This window comes from Mobula hypostoma, chromosome 6 (genome assembly GCF_963921235.1).
Source record: "Mobula hypostoma chromosome 6, sMobHyp1.1, whole genome shotgun sequence".
Taxonomy (NCBI): Eukaryota; Metazoa; Chordata; class Chondrichthyes; order Myliobatiformes; family Myliobatidae; genus Mobula; species Mobula hypostoma.
Window position 1 is genome coordinate 71,417,109 of NC_086102.1, and position 22,412 is coordinate 71,439,520.

At 43.0% G+C, this 22,412-nt stretch overlaps 1 protein-coding gene across 5 annotated transcripts in view; it reads left to right on the forward strand.

Moving 5' to 3' along the window:
- The window catches only part of LOC134348100 (galactosylgalactosylxylosylprotein 3-beta-glucuronosyltransferase 1-like), a 135,832-nt gene that overhangs the window by 57,098 nt on the left and 56,322 nt on the right, over positions 1 to 22,412 (forward strand). The window contains exons 1-2 of one of the 5 annotated variants that reach the window (XM_063050974.1): positions 553 to 569; positions 6,713 to 6,810. The exons of 1 other annotated variant lie outside the window; for it this stretch is intronic. The gene's annotated coding sequence lies outside the window, so the exon portion shown is untranslated. Of the gene's footprint in view, positions 1 to 552; positions 570 to 6,683; positions 6,811 to 22,412 lie in introns of those variants that run through there. 3 more of the 5 variants (XM_063050973.1, XM_063050972.1, XM_063050976.1) reach the window with 3 other exon arrangements.

The window sequence follows — 22,412 nt, forward strand, 5'->3', positions numbered from 1 at the left end:
GCTGCTGTGGATAGAGTCTAAGATTTACAGTCCAAGATCTGTGGAAACAAAAATGCAGGAACTATAATTTCAGTAGGAAAGTGCCCTTGAGAACTGCGTGGGTTTTATGTTAATAGAGCAATTGATGTGATAACTACCCTTAACAAATTGTTAAAAACGATTTCTCCCAGTTTTTATTTCCCTGAGTGCCCCTTGTTTGTTAACTGGTTATCCAAAAAAAAATACAAGGCAGAGTAGAAGAATGTGTACAATCACCAGATTACCTAATGGGTCACTATTTACTGGACACCATATCTGGGAACTCAAAACTTGACCTGACCTTAGGGCTTTGCATTGCAGCAGCTTTGAAGAAACTGGACTTCTTCAGAATTGTTGGTGCTATACATGTGCAGTCAAGTGGAGGGTATTCTATCATATTCCTGACTTGTGCTTTCTAGATGGTTGGAAGGTATTGGGATGTCAAGAGGTGAAACACTCAATGCAGGACACCCAGTTCCTGACCTGCTCTCACAGTCACAAGATTTATGCAGCTGCTACTTCTGAGTTTCTGGTCAACTGAGAACTTTCTGGTGAGTTGTGAATGTTGACAGTGGGTTACATAGCAATGGCAGCAGCGTTAATCCGCCGCCATCTGTAAGGAGTTGTACGTTCTCTCCATGATCGCATGGGCTTCCTCTAGACGCTGCAGTTTCCTCCCACAGTCCGAAAATGTACTGGTTAGTAGGTTAATCGGTCATTGTAAATTGTTTCGTCATTTGGCTAGAGTTAAATCAGGGGTTGCTGGGCGGCACAACTGGTAGGGCCGGGAAGGCCCATTCCACACTAAATCTTGATAAATAAATGTCTCAGTGGTTCTCTCTCTCTTTGTCTCTCCCTCTGTCTCTCCCTCCCTCCCTCTCATCAGAATGAACTATAGTATTTTCAAAGAGGAATCTGAGCATCAGCAATAATCGCACATGCAGTCCTCAATCTGGCTTTGTAAAATGGTTAGGTTAGATATAAATAATATTACAGAAATGCTTAACACAAAGAAACAGCTTTATGCTGTGAATGGGTTCAACATGCCTGAAAGGGATTGATGGTGTAAATTAACCAGTTATTGATTTCATTCACATTGGTTAAAGAAGGCGTCAGGCACATATTGACCTCATCCATCAAGTATCACCCATACCATTATTACTATCCATTCAGGGCAAAAAATTCAGCCTTGACACTGTTACTTGAAAATCACCAACATACGGTTTGGAGAGTCAGTGGTGACCTTTACCAAAATGTCAGAGTTTAGAATTAAGCTTCTTGTAATGTGTGATGGAAATGGATGTTAGCTTTTCACTGATATTACAAACAAGATTTACAAAATGAAAGCCCAGCTACGCTCCTAATCATATTAATGTGCACAACATAATTAACTTTAACTCAGACCACAAGCTACATTGCCTATTATTTCGGTCCCATTGCTCCATAGATAGCAAACACCATCTTCATTATGAAAATGAGGATGTCTATCTACAGCCTTCAGTTGTTTGCCCACCGCTCTGACAAGGGAACAAATTGTACTGAGCTTGAGTGACATCTGTCATATTTGTGCAGCTTGTAGCATGTGTAACTCATGAAATCTGGATTGAAGATTGCTGTGGAGTCACAGAGCGTAGAAATGCAAAGTACGAGTCTGATTGATAGGGCCCACTCATGGGAATGTGAGGAACTGAGTTGTGTTTGAGGATGGGGGTGCTGTCAGTGGGAATGGGGATTTGAAGATGCATTTACAGACCTTAACTGCTTATGCAAGGACATTGAACTTTTCGTGACACCATATCCAGATCCTTTGCAGCTTGGTTCCTGGTACTGAATACCAGAGCCATCTGGTCTATTTACTCTTACCTGGAGAACCTCCGTCCCCTGTCAATCGCATGTGTCCTCTACTCTACCTCCTACACCTCAGCCTTCAGTGCTGTGTTGGAAGACTTTGCATCTCTCTTGTACACAGTCCCATTCTTCAGTTCCTCGTCCTGAACAAAACCCAACAGCTGATTACCAATAATGCACCTCCTTTTTGAACTACTCAGGATTGCTGACCAACTTTGAATAATAACTATAAGGTGCATTTTGTTTCTTGCTGGGAGGTTAGATGACCAAACTGTAGAGTTCATGGTGGGGATAATCCCCCAACCATCAGGCAGCATGGACTTACAGTAAATTTCCTCCTGCGTCAGGAGCAAAGAACACAGATTCATGTATTATAACCCCATGCTTATGTTTGATCCAGTGTGTTTAGTTTTCACTGCATAATTCCATTTAAACACAAAAAGAAAAACCTAGACAAGATACTAATGGAAGTGAATAACTGCTGGTGTCTTAAAGTGATACCATTCCTTTAAAAAGTTTGATCATGTTTAGCTTGACGGCCTTGAAGCCATCACGGTATAAATCATCTGGATACTTTGTTACTTTTTCCTTTAATCCATTGATCTAAACCTTAATATTAATTTGCTCTTGTTCGAAGCACATTGTTTGTCTTCTGGTGAATATGAATTCTTGTTTAACTAACGTGAAAAGTCAATACACTAACATTTGATTTTCGTTGTTAATTTCCTAGTTGTCATGCACTGGCCTCATCTCAACACTGGTGACCTTACTATAAATGACGCACTTCATTCTAAATCCCCTCCGTCAGCATCCGTTACCCTTACCTTTATTGGTCTGAATTAGCAGCATTTGACAATATCTTCAGCTGTTCCTAAATCACAAAGGGAATAAGGAAGCATATTTCTTCACCAGCTTGGCCAACTTTTATTGACTCAGTACTTTCATTATAATGTAACAGAGTTTATGTCTTACCTTTCTATCACTTAAAATTGATAAATGTGTTGTAATGAGCATCAATGGTTGTGGCTGCCAATTACTGAAGATTCAGCAGCTATATCGCAGAGCTGGGAATCTGTTCTTACTTCTTCCTAAGAGGTTCCTCAGGACTGGGGATGATTTATTCTCACTCTGCTGCTGCTGGTTCTGGTGAGGACTGCAGACTCTTCCACAGATGGGACAGGCTGAGTGAGCAGCTCATGAAGTGCTGCAGGCCTTATTCCAACTGTATCTGTCCTAGACAGAGAGGTCCAAAGGATTTGTTCCTGTGCAGTACTTCCCAGGGTCTGCATTCAATGAAAATGCCCACAAGTAATTAGAAAACACTCCCCTTGCCTGCCAGTCTTGCTCATTGAGGATTAATGTAATTCTACTCACACTTCTAAACAACTGACCTCGTGAGTCACTCAAATGCGTTTTGCAGCAGCCCAGCAAGATAAAGCAACAAGAGGAATTCTGCAGATGCTGGAAATTCAAGCAACCCACATCAAAGTCGCTGGTGAACGCAGCAGGCCAGGCAGCATCTCTAGGAAGAGGTACAGTTGACGTTTCAGGCCGAGACCCTTCGTCAGATAAAGCAACATCACATTCTCAAGGAAACTGGAGTGAACAATTCAACAAGATAGCTGAAGATTCCAGATGAGCTCTAACTAGCATCCGTTTTATATGCTTTTATTTCTTGCTTCTGGCTGTACAAGACACTCTCTGTCACCATTTAAGAGCCACAGAAGTTAAATCATTATTGCCATTACCTTTGACTAAATGTCACGGCTGAAGTTTCATAGCCTGGTTTTCAATGTTATTGTTCTTCCTTCTCAATGGTTTAAAATACGTGAAATCGTTGATGTTGCTACAGAAGTGAAAAAGTAAAAATGGATAAAGCAACCTCTCTCAACCCCTCCCACGCACATAGGCCTTACACACCTGCAAAACAATAACTGGGAAATGCTAACGCACAGTTGAAAAGACATGGCAGTTATAAACTTAGAAATGCAAATAGTATAAGCTCCATTAATCTTTCATCAATATAAACTGAAAGCAAAAATACAGTGCTTGTAGCATGTAGCATATGTGGAGTTTTTTTTGAAGGGGAGTGCTTCCCTCCATGCATTGTAAAGAATTCTGGAAAATGGCTTGCTTTTTGTTTGGAGGCAATAATAAATCCGGAGCTCTGATACTGTCACTAGAGCTGATTCAAAAGTCAGTGTCACACATCTGTTGAACTACAGCAATATGAGTTTATTAGCAAACACACAATAAGTTCCTTCCTCGCTCTGGTTTTGTGTGACTTACAATTATAATCTTTGCAGTTTCTTATCTAAAAGAATGTTTTACTGTGACATCAATGCACAAGATTGTACAGGTTGTGTCTTTTGCTGCAATTATTTTGTGGCGTTAGGATTCTACGTTATTTACACTGTAGATAGTATAAGACTATATTCAAATAGGTCAATTAATCCAATTTTAACATATCCTTGGTGTGTACATAGACTCCAAATCCAGGTGTGATCAAATGGAGCAGGAACTAGAAGCTGCGGATGTAATTTAGTCCCAATTTAGGAGTTATACAGTCTGAAGTTAATAAATGGAAAGAAAGGAGCAGAATGTCCAAGACTGGGAGTCCCCACTGAAAGTCAAGCACAGGTTTCCCCGGTATACAGAGGAGTTATGTTGCTTTGACTTTGTTGTCCTAACCAGCCCCACGTTCAGTAGACACTCATTGATTTCACAGCACTGCAAGCCATTGTCAATAATACATTATTTGGAGCACCACTACGAATCTTAATACCTGGGCTTATTTGATGGATGTTAATACTCTGAAGGTCACAATTTACCCTTACTGTGGATTCAGTTTTGCCTTATCTAAGTTGAGTACCAGAATGGTGAAGCTTTGCATTGATGTAGGAATGATGTAGGTGGAGGCTACTTTTAATGACCAACAAAAACTGTTGCTGAGATTGTAATACCTTGTTGACCCAGTTTTGAAAGACCTGTTCAACTCAGTGCATTTATGTCAAGCTGGCCTTAACCGTATTGTGGAATTAGCAGAAGGTCGGTTATGGTAAAAGTTACTCTGCGTTGTTTCATACCACCCTACAACTCTATAATTGAAGCAACCGCCTGCAGTCAGAGTAAGAGATTCTAACAGGAGAAAGGTTGTAGAAAGGCCCAACAATGCAGAACCAGTCTCTGTGGTTTCCAAGCTCTGTAAGGATGGCCTTGGTGGATGCAGAATGTATGAAAGATGTCCTACATTTTCAAAGGATCAGAGAGTGTTGCCAACACAATGAGAAGGCACCATGAGTAGATAACCATGGGACTTAATGCCAAGGTTCAAGCCCCAAAGTCTGGAATGCAATATAATTTTTATTGAAAAACACATTTTCCACACATTGTTCTTTGCTGAGGCTCTGTTTGAAGAATTGTTCCTGAACAGCATGGAAAATATGGACTCCTTCCTGGAGAACTTCTCCTCCTCTTCCTCTCTCTTCTGGCAGCTGTACTTGCCCTGCAGCTCCTTTCCTCACTTCCCGATTCATCCACGGAAAGTAGCTAGTCCAGGGACAGCTGGGTTCGCCTACAATCCTCGAAATCTGCACCAGTCACACTCCTCTCTTCAGACTTCTGCCATTAGAAACACAACGGAAAGTCTGAAACATTTATAGATTTGTAGCTGCTGATAGAAGAACTTGACTAACAATTAGCTCAATAGTAGTTGTTTATTGGTTTACAAAGCAATGAGACTGGTTATTCCTGATGTTGAACTTATGCACAGCTCTGTAAGGTCAGGTATAAAAGCTGCACCAATGTGCTGGTGTGTGGTAAAATCAGCTTTTCCCACTGATAGACATCAGCATCTAATACTGTGTAAATGCCCATTGATTGTTTAGAGTCTGTTACATGTTCTGCTCCACAATCTCATGTTCAGCTCAACGGATTCCATAAATGTATGGTGCAGTGGGCAAACATTTGAATCCTCCTTGGGTCAAGGAAAAGAACGAACTCTAAAAACATCCCCATTTGTAACAAATGTAACAATCATCTGCCTATCACCTCCCTCGGTTCCCCTTCTCTTTCCCTTTCTCCTATGGTCCGCTCTCCTCTCCTATCAGATTCTTTCTTCTCCAGGCCTTTATCTTTCCCACCCACCTGCCTATCACCTCCCCCTGGGTCCCCTTCTTCCCTTTCTCCTATGGTCCACTCTCCTCTCCTATCAGATTCCTTCTTTTCCAGGCCTATATCTTCCCCACCCACCTGGCTTCACCTACCACCTTCTAGCTATCCTCCCTCTCTCCACCTTTTTATTCTGGCATCTTCCCCCTTCCTTTCCAGTCCTGATGAAGGGTTTCGGCTCGAAACGTTGACTGTTTAGTCATTTCCATAGATGCTGCCTGACCTGCTGAGTTCCTCCAACATTTTGTTTGTGTTGCTTTGAATTTCCAGCATCTGCAGACTTTCTTGTGTTTATGAATCCCTATTTCATGCCAGAAGTCTTTAAAAATCTCACAACAGGATAAAAAAAAGACATTTAGGCAGAATTCTGTCAGTTTGGAACAGCTTGGTGACCCATCGCTCAGAATTTAAGCTTTAATCACTTTGACAGGAATGCAGGAGGCAAAAGAGCACTAAGCATTGGGAGTGGGAATCATTACTTAATATATCAAATGAGCCAAGTGCTGGTACTCTGGACTAAGACTAGACTGGTTCCAGCTGGAAACTTACCAGATATCACTGCAGGGAAAGAAACAGCTCTGAAGCTGACGGCAACAGCTGTTGGGAATCTGTCCCCCTTCAGCACTTGATATTTACAAGTATTTTTTCTTCCTCTGGTTGCTGCCGATTTTCAAAGTTGAAACCTTTACTGTCCTGTGGCCTGGAGAATCAGCGATACTCCCAATCTTCAGCAACATTCCTGGATGGTGGACTTTTCCCTTCCAGCTTTTAAAGGTAATCGACAAAAAACAAGTGTAATTTTAAGGCTTGATATATATCTTGTGTTGTTTATGAAATAAGTCATTTAGACTAATCATGGCTGCACCACGCCTTGTGCCAATTCATCCTGGTTAAAAAGGACTGCTCTTTTCAAATCTGTCAAGCTATTGAGATTTTATTGCTCTGTTTGAACAAGAAATACTTACATAAGTACTCTTCAGTTTAATGGCTTTTCTCACTTGCTGCTTTAGAAGCAGAATCAGAATCAGAATCAGGTTTAATATCATGGGCGTATGTTGCGAAGTAAGTTGTTTTATAGCAGCAGTACCTTGCAATATATATATTAAAAACTATAAATTAATAAAGAATATATGTATAATTAAATAAGTATTGCAAAAGGAGAACCAAGAAAATCAATTGAGGTGGTGTACATGGGTTCATTGTCCATTCAGAAATCTGATGGCGTGGGGAAGAAACTGTTCCTAAAACATTGGGTATTTGTCTTCAGGCTTCTGTACCTCCTCCTTGATGGTAGCAATGAGAAGAGTGTATGTCTTGGGCGATGGCGGTTGCTAATGACTGATGCTACCTTTTTAAGGCACCACCTTTCGAAGATGTCCTCAGTGCTGGGGAGGCTGGTACCCATGATGGAGCTGGAAGAGTTTGCAGCTTTCTGCAGCTTTTTCAGATCCTGTGCCGTGGCCCTTCCAAACCAGACAGTGACACATCCAGCAAGAATGTTGGGTCCAGGATCGATCTTCAGAGATATTGAAACCAAGGAACTTGAAACTGCTCTCCTTTCTCTGCTGATCCCTCAAAGAGTACTGTTGTGTGTTCCCTCAACTTTCCCCTCCTGAAGTCCATAACAAATTGCTTGGTCCTACCGACATTTGGTGCGAGGTTGTTGTTTTGGCACCACTCAACTGGCTGAGCTACCTTACCCCTGTACTTCTCCTCATCGGCATCTGAAGCACTGCCAACAATAGGTGCGTCATCACAAATTTATTGATGGCGTTGGAGCTGTGCACAGCCACACAGTCATGGGTGTAGAGAGAAAAGAGCAGTGGGGTAAGCACGTCTCCTTGAGAAGCACAAGTGTTGATTATCAGTGAGGAGGAGATGTTATTGCCTGCGTATATTATAAAGGATCTGGAAATATATTTCTTTTATAACAAAGGCTGAGAGATTTTTATTTTTCCTTTTATAATAAAGAGCCTGTTGAGGAAGTCTAATCCCCAAAATATTCTATGTTCAAACCTCCATCATGCTCACCTGAGGACTGGGAGAAATTCAGAGTTCAGCAGAGGAGGACAAAGGGCTTAATTAGGAAGGGGAAAAAAGATTATGAGAGAAAACTGGCAGAGAACATAAAAACGGACTGTAAAAGCTTTTATAGATATGTAAAAAGGAAAAGACTGATAAAGACAAATGTAGGTCCCCTGCAAACAGAAACAGGTGAATTGATTATGGGGAGCAAGGACATGGCAGACCAATTGAATAATTACTTTGGTTCTGTCTTCACTAAGGAGGACATAAATAATCTTCCAGAAATAGTAAGGGACAGAGGGTCCAGTGAGATGGAGGAACTGAGCGAAATACATGTTAGTAGGGAAGTGGTGTTAGGTAAATTGAAGGGATTGAAGGCAGATAAATCCCCAGGGCCAGATGGTCTGCATCCCAGAGTGCTTAAGGAAGTGGCCCAAGAAATAGTGGATGCATTAGTGATAATTTTTCAAAACTCGTTAGATTCTGGACTAGTTCCTGAGGATTGGAGGGTGGCTAATGTAACCCCACTTTTTAAAAAAGGAGGGAGAGAGAAACCGGGGAATTATAGGCCGGTTAGCCTAACGTCGGTGGTGGGGAAACTGCTGGAGTCAGTTATCAAGGATGTGATAACAGCACATTTGGAAAGCGGTGAAATGATCGGACAAAGTCAGCATGGATTTGTGGAAGGAAAATCATGTCTGACGAATCTCATAGAATTTTTTGAGGATGTAACTAGTAGAGTGGATAGGGGAGAACCAGTGGATGTGGTATATTTGGATTTTCAAAAGGCTTTTGACAAGGTCCCACACAGGAGATTAGTGTGCAAACTTAAAGCACATGGTATTGGGGGTAAGGTATTGGTGTGGGTGGAGAATTGGTTAGCAGACAGGAAGCAAAGAGTGGGAATAAACGGGACCTTTTCAGAATGGCAGGCGGTGACTAGTGGGGTACCGCAAGGCTCAGTGCTGGGACCCCAGTTGTTTACAATATATATTAATGACTTGGATGAGGGAATTAAATGCAGCATCTCCAAGTTTGCGGATGACACGAAGCTGGGTGGCAGTGTTAGCAGTGAGGAGGATGCTAAGAGGATGCAGGGTGACTTGGATAGGTTGGGTGAGTGGGCAAACTCATGGCAGATGCAATTTAATGTGGATAAATGTGAAGTTATCCACTTTGGTGGCAAAAATAGGAAAACAGATTATTATCTGAATGGTGGCCGATTAGGAAAAGGGGAGGTGCAACGAGACCTGGGTGTCATTATACACCAGTCATTGAAAGTGGGCATGCAGGTACAGCAGGCGGTGAAAAAGGCGAACGGTATGCTGGCATTTATAGCGAGAGGATTCGAGTACAGGAGCAGGGAGGTACTACTGCAGTTGTACAAGGCCTTGGTGAGACCACACCTGGAGTATTGTGTGCAGTTTTGGTCCCCTAATCTGAGGAAAGACATCCTTGCCATAGAGGGAGTACAAAGAAGGTTCACCAGATTGATTCCTGGGATGGCAGGTCTTTCATATGAAGAAAGACTGGATGAACTGGGCTTGTACTCGTTGGAATTTAGAAGATTGAGGGGGGATCTGATTGAAACGTATAAGATCCTAAAGGGATTGGACAGGCTAGATGCGGGAAGATTGTTCCCGATGTTGGGGAGGTCCAGAACGAGGGGTCACAGTTTGAGGATAGAGGGGAAGCCTTTTAGGACCGAGGTTAGGAAAAACTTCTTCACACAGAGAGTGGTGAATCTGTGGAATTCTCTGCCACAGCAAACTGTTGAGGCCAGTTCATTAGCTATGTTTAAAAGGAAGTTAGATATGGCCCTTGTGGCTACAGGGGTCACGGGGTATGGAGGGAAGGCTGGGTTCTGAGTTGGATGATCAGCCATGATCATAATAAATGGCGGTGCAGGCTCGAAGGGCCGAATGGCCTACTCCTGCACCTATTTTCTATGTTTCTATGTTTCTATGCTGTAAATTCCATAAAGGACCTCTCTTTTATGGAGAAAGTCAGTTACTTCTTTTCTCTTATTTACAGAGCAACTGAAGGTCGGTTATGTTACATGGTGATAAATTTAAGCAGTGATAACCATATAACATATAACCATATAACAATTACAGCACAGAAACAGGCCATCTCGGCCCTTCTAGTCCATGCCAAACTCTTACTCTCACCTAGTCCCACCGACCTGCACTCAGCCCATAACCCTCCATTCCTTTCCTGTCCATATAACTATCCATTTTAACTTTAAATGACAACATTGAACCTGCCTCAACCTCTTCTGCTGGAAGCTCGTTCCACACAGCTACCACTCTCTGAGTAAAGAAGTTCCCCCTCATGTTACCCCTAAACTTTTGTCCTTTAACTCTCAACTCATGTCCTCTTGTTTGAATCTTCCCCACTCTTAATGGAAAAAGCCTATCCACGTCAACTCTATCTATCCCCCTTATAATTTTAAATACCTCTATCAACTTCCCCCTCAACCTTCTACATTCCAAAGAATAAAAACCCAACTTGTTCAACCTCCCTCTGTAACTTGGGAGATGAAAACCAGGTAACATTCTAGTAAATCTTCTCTGTACTCTCTCAATTTTGTTGACATCTTTCCTATAATTCGGTGACCAGAACTGTACAGAATACTCCAAATTTGCCATACCAGTACCTTGACAATTTCAACATTACATCCCAACTCCCATACTCAGTGCTCTGATTTATAAAGGCCAGCATACCAAAAGCTTTCTTCACCACCCTATCCACATGAGATTCCACCTTCAGGGAACTATGCACCATTATTCGTAGATCCCTCTGTTCTACGGCATTCTTCAATGCCCTACCATTTACTTCCCTAATATAAACTGGGATCTTCTTGGTGCAAGGGGTTTAGATGGGGCAGAATTCGCTAAGTGTATCCAGGAAGGTTTGTTAAATCAATATGTGGACAGTCCAATGAGAGCAGGGGCCGTACTGGACCTGGTGTTGGGTAATGAATCTGACCAGGTGACTGATCTTTCAGTGGGTGAACAGTTAGAGAACAGTGACCACAACTCCTTAACTTTCAGGATAGCTATCGATAAGTTTTAAATCAGAGTAGGGAAATTACAAGGACATTAGGTAGGAACTAACAGGAGTTAATTGGGAACACCTTTTTTTCTGGCAAGTCCACCTCAGCCATGTGGAGGGTGTTTAAAGATCAACTGCACAGAGTACAGGAAAGGCATGTCATAGACAATAGACAATAGGTGCAGGAATAGGCCATTCGGCCCTTCGAACCAGCACCGCCATTCACTGTGATCATGGCTGATCATCCACAATCAATATCCAGTTCCTGCCTTATCCCCGTAACCTTTGATTCCACTATCCTTAAGAGCTCTATCCATCTCTTTCTTGAAAGTATCCAGAAATTTAGCCTCCACAGCCTTCTGGGGCAGAGCATTCCAAACATCCACCATTCTCTGGGTGAAAAAGTTTTTCCTCAACTCCATTCTAAATGGCTTACCCCCTATTCTTAAACTGTGGCCTCTGGTCCTGGACTCACCCATCAGCGGGAACATGCTTCCTGCCTCCAGCGTGTTCAATCCCTTAATAATCTTATATGTTTCAATAAGATCCCCTCTCAGCCTTCTAAATTCCAGAGTATACAAGCCCAGTCGCTCCAATCTTTCAACATATGACAGTCCCGTCATCCCGGGAATTAATCTTGTGAACCTATGCTGCACTCCCTCAATAGCAAGAATGTCCTTCCTCAAATTTGGAGACCAAAACTGCACAGAGTACTCCAGGTGTGGTCTCACCAGGGCCCTGTACAGCTGCAGAAGGACCTCTTTGCTCTTATACTCAATTCCCCTTGTTATGAAGGCCAGCATGCCATTAGCTTTCTTCACTGCCTGCTGTACTTGCATGCTTGCTTTCAGTGACTGATGTACAAGAACACCTAGATCTCGTTGTACTTCCCCTTTTCCTAACTTGACTCCATTTAGATAATAATCTGCCTTCCTATTCTTACCACCAAAGTGGATAACCTCACATTTATCCACATTAAAATGCATCTGCCATGCATCTGCCCGTTCACCCAGCCTGTCCAAGTCACCCTGCATTCTCATAACATCCTCCTCACACTTCACACTGCCACCCAGCTTTTTGTCATTGGCAAATTTGCTAATGTTACTTTTAATTCCCTCATCTAAATCATTAATATACATTGTAAACAGCTGCAGTCCCAGTACTGAACCCTGTGGTACCCCACTGATCACCGCCTGCCATTCTGAAAGGGACCCGTTAATCGCTACTCTTTGTTTACTGTCAGCCAGCCAATTTTCAATCCATGTCAGTACTCTGCCCCCAATACCACGTGCCCTAATTTTGCCCACTAATCTCCTATGTCGGACTTTATCAAAGGCTTCCTGAAAGTCCAGGTACACTACATCCACTGGCTCTCCCTTGTCCATTTTCATGGTTGCATCTTCAAAAAATTCCAGAATATTAGTCAAGCACGATTTCCCCTTCGTAACTCCATGCTGACTCGGACCGATCCTGTTACTGCTATCCAGATGTGTCGTAATTTCATCTTTTATAATTGACTCCAGCATCTTTCCCACCACCAACATCAGGCTAACCGGTCTATAATTCCCTGTTTTCTCTCGTCCTCCCTTCTTGAAGAGAGGGTCAACATTAGCCACCCTCCAATCCACAGGAACTGATCCTGAATCTATGGAACATTGGAAAATGATTACCAATGCGTCCACGATTTCTAAAGGCACCTCCTTAAGGGATGCAGACCATCAGGTCCCAGGGACCTATAAGCCTCCAGACCCAACAGTCTATCCAACACCATTTCCTGCCTAATATAAATTTCCTTCAGTTCATCCATTACCCTAGGTCCTTTGGCCACTTTTATATCTGGGAGATTGTTTGTGTCTTCCCTAGTGAAGACAGATCCAAAGTACCTGTTCAACTCGTCTGCCATTTCCTTATTCCCCATAATAAATTCACCCGTTTCTGTCTTCAAGGGCTCAATTTTGGTGTTAACTATTTTTTTTCTTTTCACATACCTAAAGAAGCTTTTACTATCCTCCTTTATATTCTTGGCTAGTTTACCTTTGTACCTCATTTTTTCTCCGCGTATTGCCTTTTTAGTTGCCTTCTGTTTCTCTTTAAAAGTTTCCCAATCCTCCGGCTTCCCACTCGTCTTTGCTATGTTATACTTTTTCTCTTTAATTTTTATACTGTCCATTACTCCCCTTGTCAGCCACGGCCTCCCCTTACTTCCCTTAGGATCTTTCTTCCTCTTTGGAATGAACTGATCCCGCACCTTCCGCATTATTCCCAGAAACACTTGCTACTGCTGTTCCACTGTCATCCCTGTTAGGGTATTGTTCCATTGAACTTTGGCCAGCTCCTCCCTCATAGCACCATAGTTCCCTTTGTTCAACTGCAATACTGACATTTCCAAGTTTCCCTTCTCCCTCTCAAATTGTAGATTAAAACTTATCATATTATGGTTACTACCTCCTAATGGCACCTTTACCTCGAGGGCCCTGATCAAATCCGGTTCATTGCACCCGGGGATGGAAAGATAAGAGAATCTTGGATGTCCAGAGAGGTGATGAAAAAGGAAGCGTCTGTAAAGCTTCAGAAGTTAGGATCAAATGAAGCACACATGGAGTATAAAGAAGACAGAAAAGAACTAAAGAAGGGAACTTGAAAAGCCAGGAGGGGCATGAAAAGTCCTTGGCAAGTAGGATTAGGATGAATCCTAAGGCATTTCATACATGCATCAAGAGCAAGAGGATAATAAGGGAGATGGTGGGACCTGGCAAGGATAAAGAGGGAAAAATTTGCCTGGATGTGGAGAATGTGAGTGAGGTACTTAATGAGTACTTTCCTTCAGTATTTTCTGAGGAAAAGGATATTGAGGGCCAGGAGATCAGTGCTGAGGGTATAGATATGTTAGGGTATTTAAAGGTCAAGGAGGAGGAAGTGTTGGGCCTCCTAATGAGTATTAAGTTGGATAAGTCCCCAGGGCCTGATGGGATTTACCCCGAGTTATTGAAGGAGGCAACAGACGAGATTGCTGGGCTCTTGACCAGTACCTTTGTGTCCTCTCTGGCCACAGGCAAGGTCCTGGAGGATTGGTGAGTGGCTAATAATGTACCTCTATTTAAGAAGGGAACAAAGGAAAATTATGGGAACTAGACCAGTGAGCCTCACATCAGTTGTAGGGATATTGCTGAAGAAAATTCTCAGGGACAGGATATATGAGCATTTGGAAAACCATGGCCTAATCAGGAAGAGCCATAATGGCTTTCTGAGGGGCAGGTCATGCCTTACCAACCTGATTGAGTTTTTTGACAAAGTAAAGATGGGGTAGGGCAGTGGATGTTGTCTACATGGATTTTAGTGAGACTTCTGACAAAGTCCATTGTGTGAGGCTAATCCAGAAGATTAAGCAACACTCCAGAAGATTAAGATGCATGGGGTCTGTGACGAATTGGCTGTTTGGATTCAGAAGAGGTTTGTGCATAGAAGGTAGGGGATAATGGTTGGAAGGACTTATTCAAGCTGAAGGTCTTTAATTAGTGGTGTTCTGCAGGGATCTGTGCTGGGACCTCTGCTGTTTGTGATGTATATAAATGATCTGAATGAAAACGTAGATGAGTGGGTTAGTAAGTGTGCAGATCATACCAAGATTGCATACTGTAGAAGACTGGCAAGAAATACAGTGCAATATAGATCAGTTGCAGAGCAGAGAAAAGACAGGTGAAGTTTAACCGAGATAAATGTGAGGTGTTGCAGCTTGGTAGGGCAAATACAAGGAGACAGTATACTGTTAATGTCATGGTCCGGATTGGGGTCCCTTTAAATTTACTTTGTTTATGTTACAATCCGGACTGTTGACTCCCTGTTTCCCTTTGGTTCCCTGTTTTCCCGTGTCCCTCGGCTTTGGTGATTGGAGGCAATTACTCTCGCCTGAACCGGTAGTTTATAGTCTCCGGCTTTCAGCCGTTCGGTGCAGGAGCGTCTGCAAAGTCACCAAAGGTACGGTGTGCCAATGTCATCTGGCCGGAGCAAGCCTAGTCTCCACCCGAAGCGAGTGCTGGTAATTCGCCTTTCCTCACCAGAGCAACCCCGTCAAGTTACCTCGCCAAAGCGAGCCTGCAAAGTTTCCTCACCGAGGTGGGTTCGTTAGTTAACCCGCCGGAGGGAATCAAGAACTGCTGTCTACTGTTCCCGGGCCGAGTCGAGAGCTCGCCATTACCCGGAGGCTCCAAGTGAAGTCCTGGCTCCAGTGGCATTCAAGTACCAAGTCAAGCCCCGGCCCTGGCAGCATCCAAGTACCGAGTCAAGTCCTGGACCTGGCGGCTTCCAAGTTCCGAGTCGAGTCCCGGCCCTGGCGGCTTCCAAGTTCCTAGTCGAGTCCTCGCCCTGGCAACTTCCAAGTTCTGAGTCGAGTCCTCGCCCTGGCGGTCTGTGATTCCTGTCCTATCCCCCCCTGTCTGTATCCTTTCTCTGCCCCTCTCACTCCTAGCCCTCGTCTGCAGCCCTCACCTGCACTTCGGTCTAGTTCTATCGCTGGACCTAGATAGGTACTGTCTGGTGTGCTTTTGTTTTGGTCTTGTCTGACCCTCGCCTCCGTGGGGTAAGTCAAGCTGTCTTGCCGTCGCCCCATGGGGGGTCATGTTTTGTCTTGTCTTGTCCTCGCCTCCGTGGGGTAAGTCAGGCCATCTTGCCATTGCCCCGCGGGGGGTTATGTCTTGTCTGGTCCTTGCCTCCGTGGGGTAAGTCTGGCCGTCTTGCCGTTTTCCCGCGGGGGGTCATGTCTTGTCTTGTCTTGTCCTCGCCTCTGTGGGGTAAGTCAGGCCATCTTGCCGTTGCCCTGCGGAGGGTCATGAGTCCTGGCCCTATGTCCTGTAGCCAAGGAGGGGTCCCGACTCTGTGTTCTGTGTATGTGTCCATGGTTCCATGTACCTGCTCTCCCGAGACTGAGGCTCTGTGTTCCCATGTTCCTCCTCTCCCTAGCCCGTGTCATGTCCTTGCCTGGTTCTAGGGTCCAAGCCCAAGGCAAGACCCAGGTACTGGGTTCTTGCCCAATCTCTGGCTCGGAGTCCATACCCTAGCCTCTTCATGTCTCCTCTAGTTCTGGGAGCCGATTCCGAGTCCTAGCCCAGACCCTTGGTCCTAGCCTAGTCGTAGTCCTCAGTCCTTGTCCAGTTCGCTATTCCTACTCCTGATTGCTCTCCTGGTTTCAAACAATAAACTAAATTTGATTAACCTCACAAGATGTGTCTTGCATTTGGATCCACCCTTGCTCCCAATGCCCCCGCCATTGTGACAGTTAAGGACAAAATGCTTACCAGTGTTGTTGTGTAGAGAGAACCTGGTGTCCAAGTTCATAGCTTTCTTGAAAGTGGCTGCACAGGCCAATAAAGTGGTTAAGAAGGCTTATGGAATGGTTGATTTTATAAGTCGAGGCATTGGGTTCCAAAGTCAAGAGGTTATGTTGCAACTTTATAAAACTCTGGTTATTGCATACAGCTTTAGTCACTATAGAAAGGATGTTGAGGCCTTGGAGAGGGTGCAGAAGAAGTTTACCAGGATGCTGCCTGGTTTAGAAGGCATGTGCTATCATGAAAGTCTAGATAAAGTTGGGTTATTTTCTCTGGAGCACCAGAGACTAAGGGGAGATCTGATAGAGGGTTATAAGATTATGAGAGGCATAGAGTAGACAGAGGGTATCTGTTTCCCAGGGTTGAAATGTTTAATATCAGAGGGCATGATGAACAGGTTAAGTTGTTCAGAGCAAACATCAGAAAGGGGAGGAAATGTGATCTCAGTGACTTTGACCATGGAGTGATTGCTGGTGCCAGCTGAGGTGGTTTGAGTTGCTGAGGAACAGCTGATCTCCTGTGATTTTCATACAAACAATCTCTAGAGTTTACAGAGAGTGGTGCAATAAACAAAAAATACCCAGTGAGCAGCAGTTCTTGTTAATGGAAGATGTTAGAGGAGAATGGCCAGACTGGTTCAAGCTGACAGGAAGGCAACAGTAACTTAAATAACCACATGGTACAACAGTAGTGTGCAGAAGAATACCCCTGAATGTACAACATATAACCATATAACAATTACAGCACGGAAACAGGCCATCTCGGCCCTTCTAGTCCGTGCTGAACTCTTACTCTCACCTAGTCCCACCGACCTGCACTCAGCCCATAACCCTCCATTCCTTTCCTGTCCATATAGCTACCCAATTTAACTTTAAATGACAATATCGAAACTGCCTCAACCACTTCTGCTGGAAGCTTGTTCCACACAGCTGCCACTCTCTGAGTAAAGAAGTTCCCCCTCATGTTACCCCTAAACTTTTGCCCTTTAACTCTCAACTCATGTCCTCCTGTTTGAATCTCTCCTAATCTCAATGGAAAAAGCCTATCCACGTCAACTCTATCTATCCCCCTCATAATTTTAAATACCTCTATCAAGTCCCTCCTCAACCTTCTACGCTCCAAAGAATAAAGACCCAACTTGTTCAACCTTTCTCTGTAACTTAGGTGATGAAATCCAAGTAATATTCTAGAAAATCTTCTCTGTACTCTCTCAATTTTGTTGACATCTTTCCTATAATTCGGTGACCAGAACTGTACACAATACTCCAAATTTGGCCTCACCAATGCCTTGTACAATTTCAACATTACATCCCAGCTCCTATACTCAATGCTCTGATTTATAAAGGCCAGCATACCAAAAGCTTTCTTCACCACCCTATCCACATGAAAATCCACCTTCAGGGAACTATGCACCATTATTCCTAGATTCCTCTGTTCTACTGCATTCTTCAATGCCCTACCATTTACCATGTATGTCCTATTTTGATTAGTCCTACCAAAATGTAGCACTTCACATTTATCAGCATTAAACTCCATCTGCCATCTTTCAGCCCACTCTTCTAACTGGCCTAAATCTCTCTGCAAGCTTTGAAAACCTACTTCATTGTTCACAACTCCACCCATCTGCATACTTACTAATCCAATTTAACACCCTATCATCCAGATCATTAATGTATATGACAAAACACATTGGACCCAGTACAGATCCCTAAGGCACACCACTAGTCACCGGCCTCCAATCTGACAAACAGTTAACCACCACTACTCTCTGGCGTTCCCATCCAGCCACTGCTGAATCCATTTTATTACTTCAATATTAATACCTAACGATTGAAGCTTCCTAATTAACCTTCCATGTGGAACCTTGTCAAAGGCCTTACTGAAGTCCATATAGACAACATCCACCGCTTTACCTGCATCAACTTTCCTAGTAACCTCTTCAAAAACTTCAATAAGATTTGTCAAACATGACCTTCCATGCACAAATCCATGTTGACTGTTCCTAATCAGACCCTGTCTATCCAGATAATTATATATACCATCTCTAAGAATACCTTCCATCAATTTACCCACCACTGACGTCAAACTCACAGGTCGTCGATAATTGCTAGGTTTATTCTTAGAACCCTTTTTAAACAATGGAACAACATGAGCAATACGCCAATCCTCCAGCACCATCGCCGTTTCTAATGACGTTTCAAATATTTCTGTCAGAGCCCCTGCTATTTCCACAGTAACTTCCCTGAAGGTCCAAGGGAATATCCTGTCAGGACCCGGAGACTTATCCACTTTTATATTCCTTAAAAACGCCAGTACTTTCTCTTCTTTAATCATCATAGTTTCCATAACTTCCCTATCTGTTTCCCTTACCTTACACAATTCAATATCCTTCTCCTTAGTGAATACCGAAGAAAAGAAATTGTTCAAAATCTCCCCATCTCTTTTGGCTCCACACATAGCTGTCCACTCTGATTCTCTAAGGGACCAATTTTATCCCTCACTATCCTTTTGCTATTAATATAACTGTAGAAACCCTTTGGATTTATTTTCACTTTACTTGCCAAAGCAACCTTGTATCTTCTTCTAGCTTTTCTAATTTCTTTCTTAAGATTCTTTTTACATTCTTTATATTCCTCGAGCACCTTGTTTACTCCTTGCTGCCTATATTTATTGTAGATATCTCTCTTTTTCCAAACCAAGTTTCCAATATCCCTTGAAAACCCTGGCTGTCTCAAACTTTTAACCTTTCCTTTCAACCTAACAGGAACATAAAGATTCTGAACCCTCAAAATTTCACCTTTAAATGACCTTCATTTCTCTATTACATCCTTCCCATAAAACAAATTGTCCCAATCCACTCCTTCTAAATCCTTTCACATCTCCTGAAAGTTAGCCTTTCTCCAATCAAAAATCTCAACCCTGGGTCCAGACCTATCCTTCTCCATAATTATATTGAAACTAATGGCATTGTGATCACTGGACCCAAAGTGCTCCCCAACACATACCTCCGTCACCTGACCTATCTCACTCCCTAACAGAAGATCCAACACTGCCCCTTCTCTAGTTGGTACCTCTATGTATTGCTGCAAAAAACTATCCTGCATACATTTTACAAACTCCAAACCATCCAGCCCTTTTACCGTATGGGCTTCCCAGTCTATGTGTGGAAAATTAAAATCTCCCACACTCACAGTCTTGTGCTTACTACAAATGTCTGCTATCTCCTTACAAATTTGCTCCTCCAATTCTCGCTCCCCATTTGGTGATCTATAATACACCCCTATAAGTGTAACTACACCTTTCCCATTCCTCAATTCCACCCAAATAGCCTCCCTAGATGACCCCTCTAATCTATCCTGCCAGAGCACTGCTGTAATATTTTGTCTGACAAGCAATGCAACACCTCCCCCTCTTGTCCCTCCGATTCTATCACACCTAAATCCAGGAATATTTAGTTGCCAATCACACCCCTCCTGTAACCATGTTTCACTAATAGCTACCACATCATACTTCCAGGTATCAATCCATGCTTTAAGCTCATCCACCTTTCTTACAATGCTCCTAGCATTAAAATAAATGCATTTAAGAAATTTTCCACCTCTTACTCTCTGTTTATCACTAATGTTGCAAACAACTTTACTATTTTCTTTTTCTTCCTTCTCCCCTACATCTGTTCCTACACTCTGTTTCCCCTCCCCCCTTGTATCTACAAACGCTTATAGTTTAAATCCACTGGAGCCTCTCTAGCAAACCTACCTGCAAGAATATTTGTCCCCTTCCAGTTCAGATGTAGACCGTCCTGCCGGAACAGGTCCCACCTTCCCTGGAAAACTGTCCAATTATCTATAAATCTGAAGCCCTCCCTCCTGCACCATGTCTTCAGCCATGTATTGATCTGCGCTACCTTACTATTTCTAAAGCTGTCTGCACATGGCACTGGTAGCAATCCTGAGATTGCTATCCTGGAGGTCCTGTCCTTTAACTTGGCGCCTAACTGCCTAAACTCGCCTTTCAGGACCTCCTCACTCTTCCTGTTGAAGCTTAAAGTGGATCAGCTGCAGCAGCGGAAGATCACACTGGGTTCCACTCCTGTACTTAATAAAGTGGCTGTTGAGAGTAGATTTGCAAACCAATTCACCAGCCTTAACTGCTTGGGAAATACAAGCAGATCATTGTTAGAAGGGCATTATAATTTGCATTTTCACAGACAGGATTCTCTTCTTACTAAAGCTTGGATTTCCAGTATCTGCAGAATTTCTGTTGTTTGTGGTTAAAATTAAGAAGTTAGATCCCTAGTTATCAAATGGAAAAGAAAAGGTGAGGAAATAGAAGAAGCATTGATTACATGAAACCAGTTTTAAATTTTATTAGTTTTCAGATTGTTGGACAAATCAAATTCTGGTAGAGATAAGTAGCTCCGGGACAAGATGATATGAGTGCAATTTCTCTCATAATGATCTTCTAGGTTCACTTAATAGTCTTATTCTTCACTAATATAGTACTTGTGTCATATAAATGGGGTATTCTGCCTAACTGATCACTTTCGGCTTTTCGACTTCAACTGGAGTTTAGTGCTAATCTTTGTCATCCTCTCTTGTTCAAATGATTATCCGCTTGCCTTTAAGGCTTCCCTGAGTCACCACCAGACTTCTCCCAGTGTGCACAGTGTATAGCAGGTGAACACACGTGCAGCAGAACAGCACACTACTTTCCCAGTTCCTTGTGTATAATGACCACGGTCTAGTCCACTGCAGTGGATTCTGTGGAATTTGCTTTAATTTTTATTTACAATTTTCATTGGCCCTTCTTCAAATTTTGTGTGTTTACAGTGATGGCTTATCTTTGCTGGACAGAGTCACTGCTGGATAACCCAGGTTCAATTCCTGCTGCTGTCTGTGAGGAGTTAGTATATTCTTCCCATGACTGCGTAGGTTTCCTCCGGGTGCTCTGGTTTCCTCCCACATTCTAAAGATGTATGTTAGTAAACTATCAAACTCATTTTGAACAGGGTACAACCTCTATTCCCAGTATAGGCTGTGAGTCTGACAATTTGATATTAATCATTACTAATGAATCCTTCTATACCTATAATGCCCCTTCTCAGAGTATGTTCAACATTAGGTCAATGCATTCGTTAACTCTACTTTGATGATCCACAAATTACCAGATCTTATATAGTGTATTTAACAAAACAGGGCCTAATGGGTGATGCATAGAACACAGAACAGTACAGTAGAGAAACAAGCCATTTGGCCCACAATATTGTGCTGAACCAGCTCAAAATGAAATCATTAACACCCAAACACAAATCCCTCCTACCTACACAATATCCTTATCCCTCCATTTTCCTTACATCCATGTACCTATCCAAACATCTCTTAGAAGCCGCTAATCTATTTGCCTCTATCATCACACCAGGCTGTATGTTCCAGGCATCAACCACTCTCTGAGTAAAACACTTCTACCGCTTCTTCTCCATCTTGTTTTACGGCGGTTGGCACCCAGATTAATGTTGCATTACCACCACTTTCTGCTCCGGAGTGTGCAATAGACTTACATTCTAAATCCCTTCATCCAATCACACACCCACACATACCCTAACCTACACTTTATCCTCCATCTTTGACCATCCTATTACCTTATTCCTGCTTATCTGTCATATCCATACCCCTTAAGAAAGCTAAAAATACCCTGACCTGTGCTCTCTCACCCCTGCCCAGCAACCCTTTTAATGTGAATTCCTGCACCCTCCAATTCCCTTAGATTAATTCTCATCATCTCTCTCTGTATCCCATACTTCCTGCAACTCAGAACTACATGTTCTACTGACTCCTCTTCCTGACATTACTCACACAATCCTCCCTGGTGTTTCCCTATCATTTTCAATGTTTTGTTTAATGCACAGTGCTCCAGCCTTAACCTAGTCCACACAGTTTCCTCTCTTCTGTATCCAGTACCTACACAAACTAA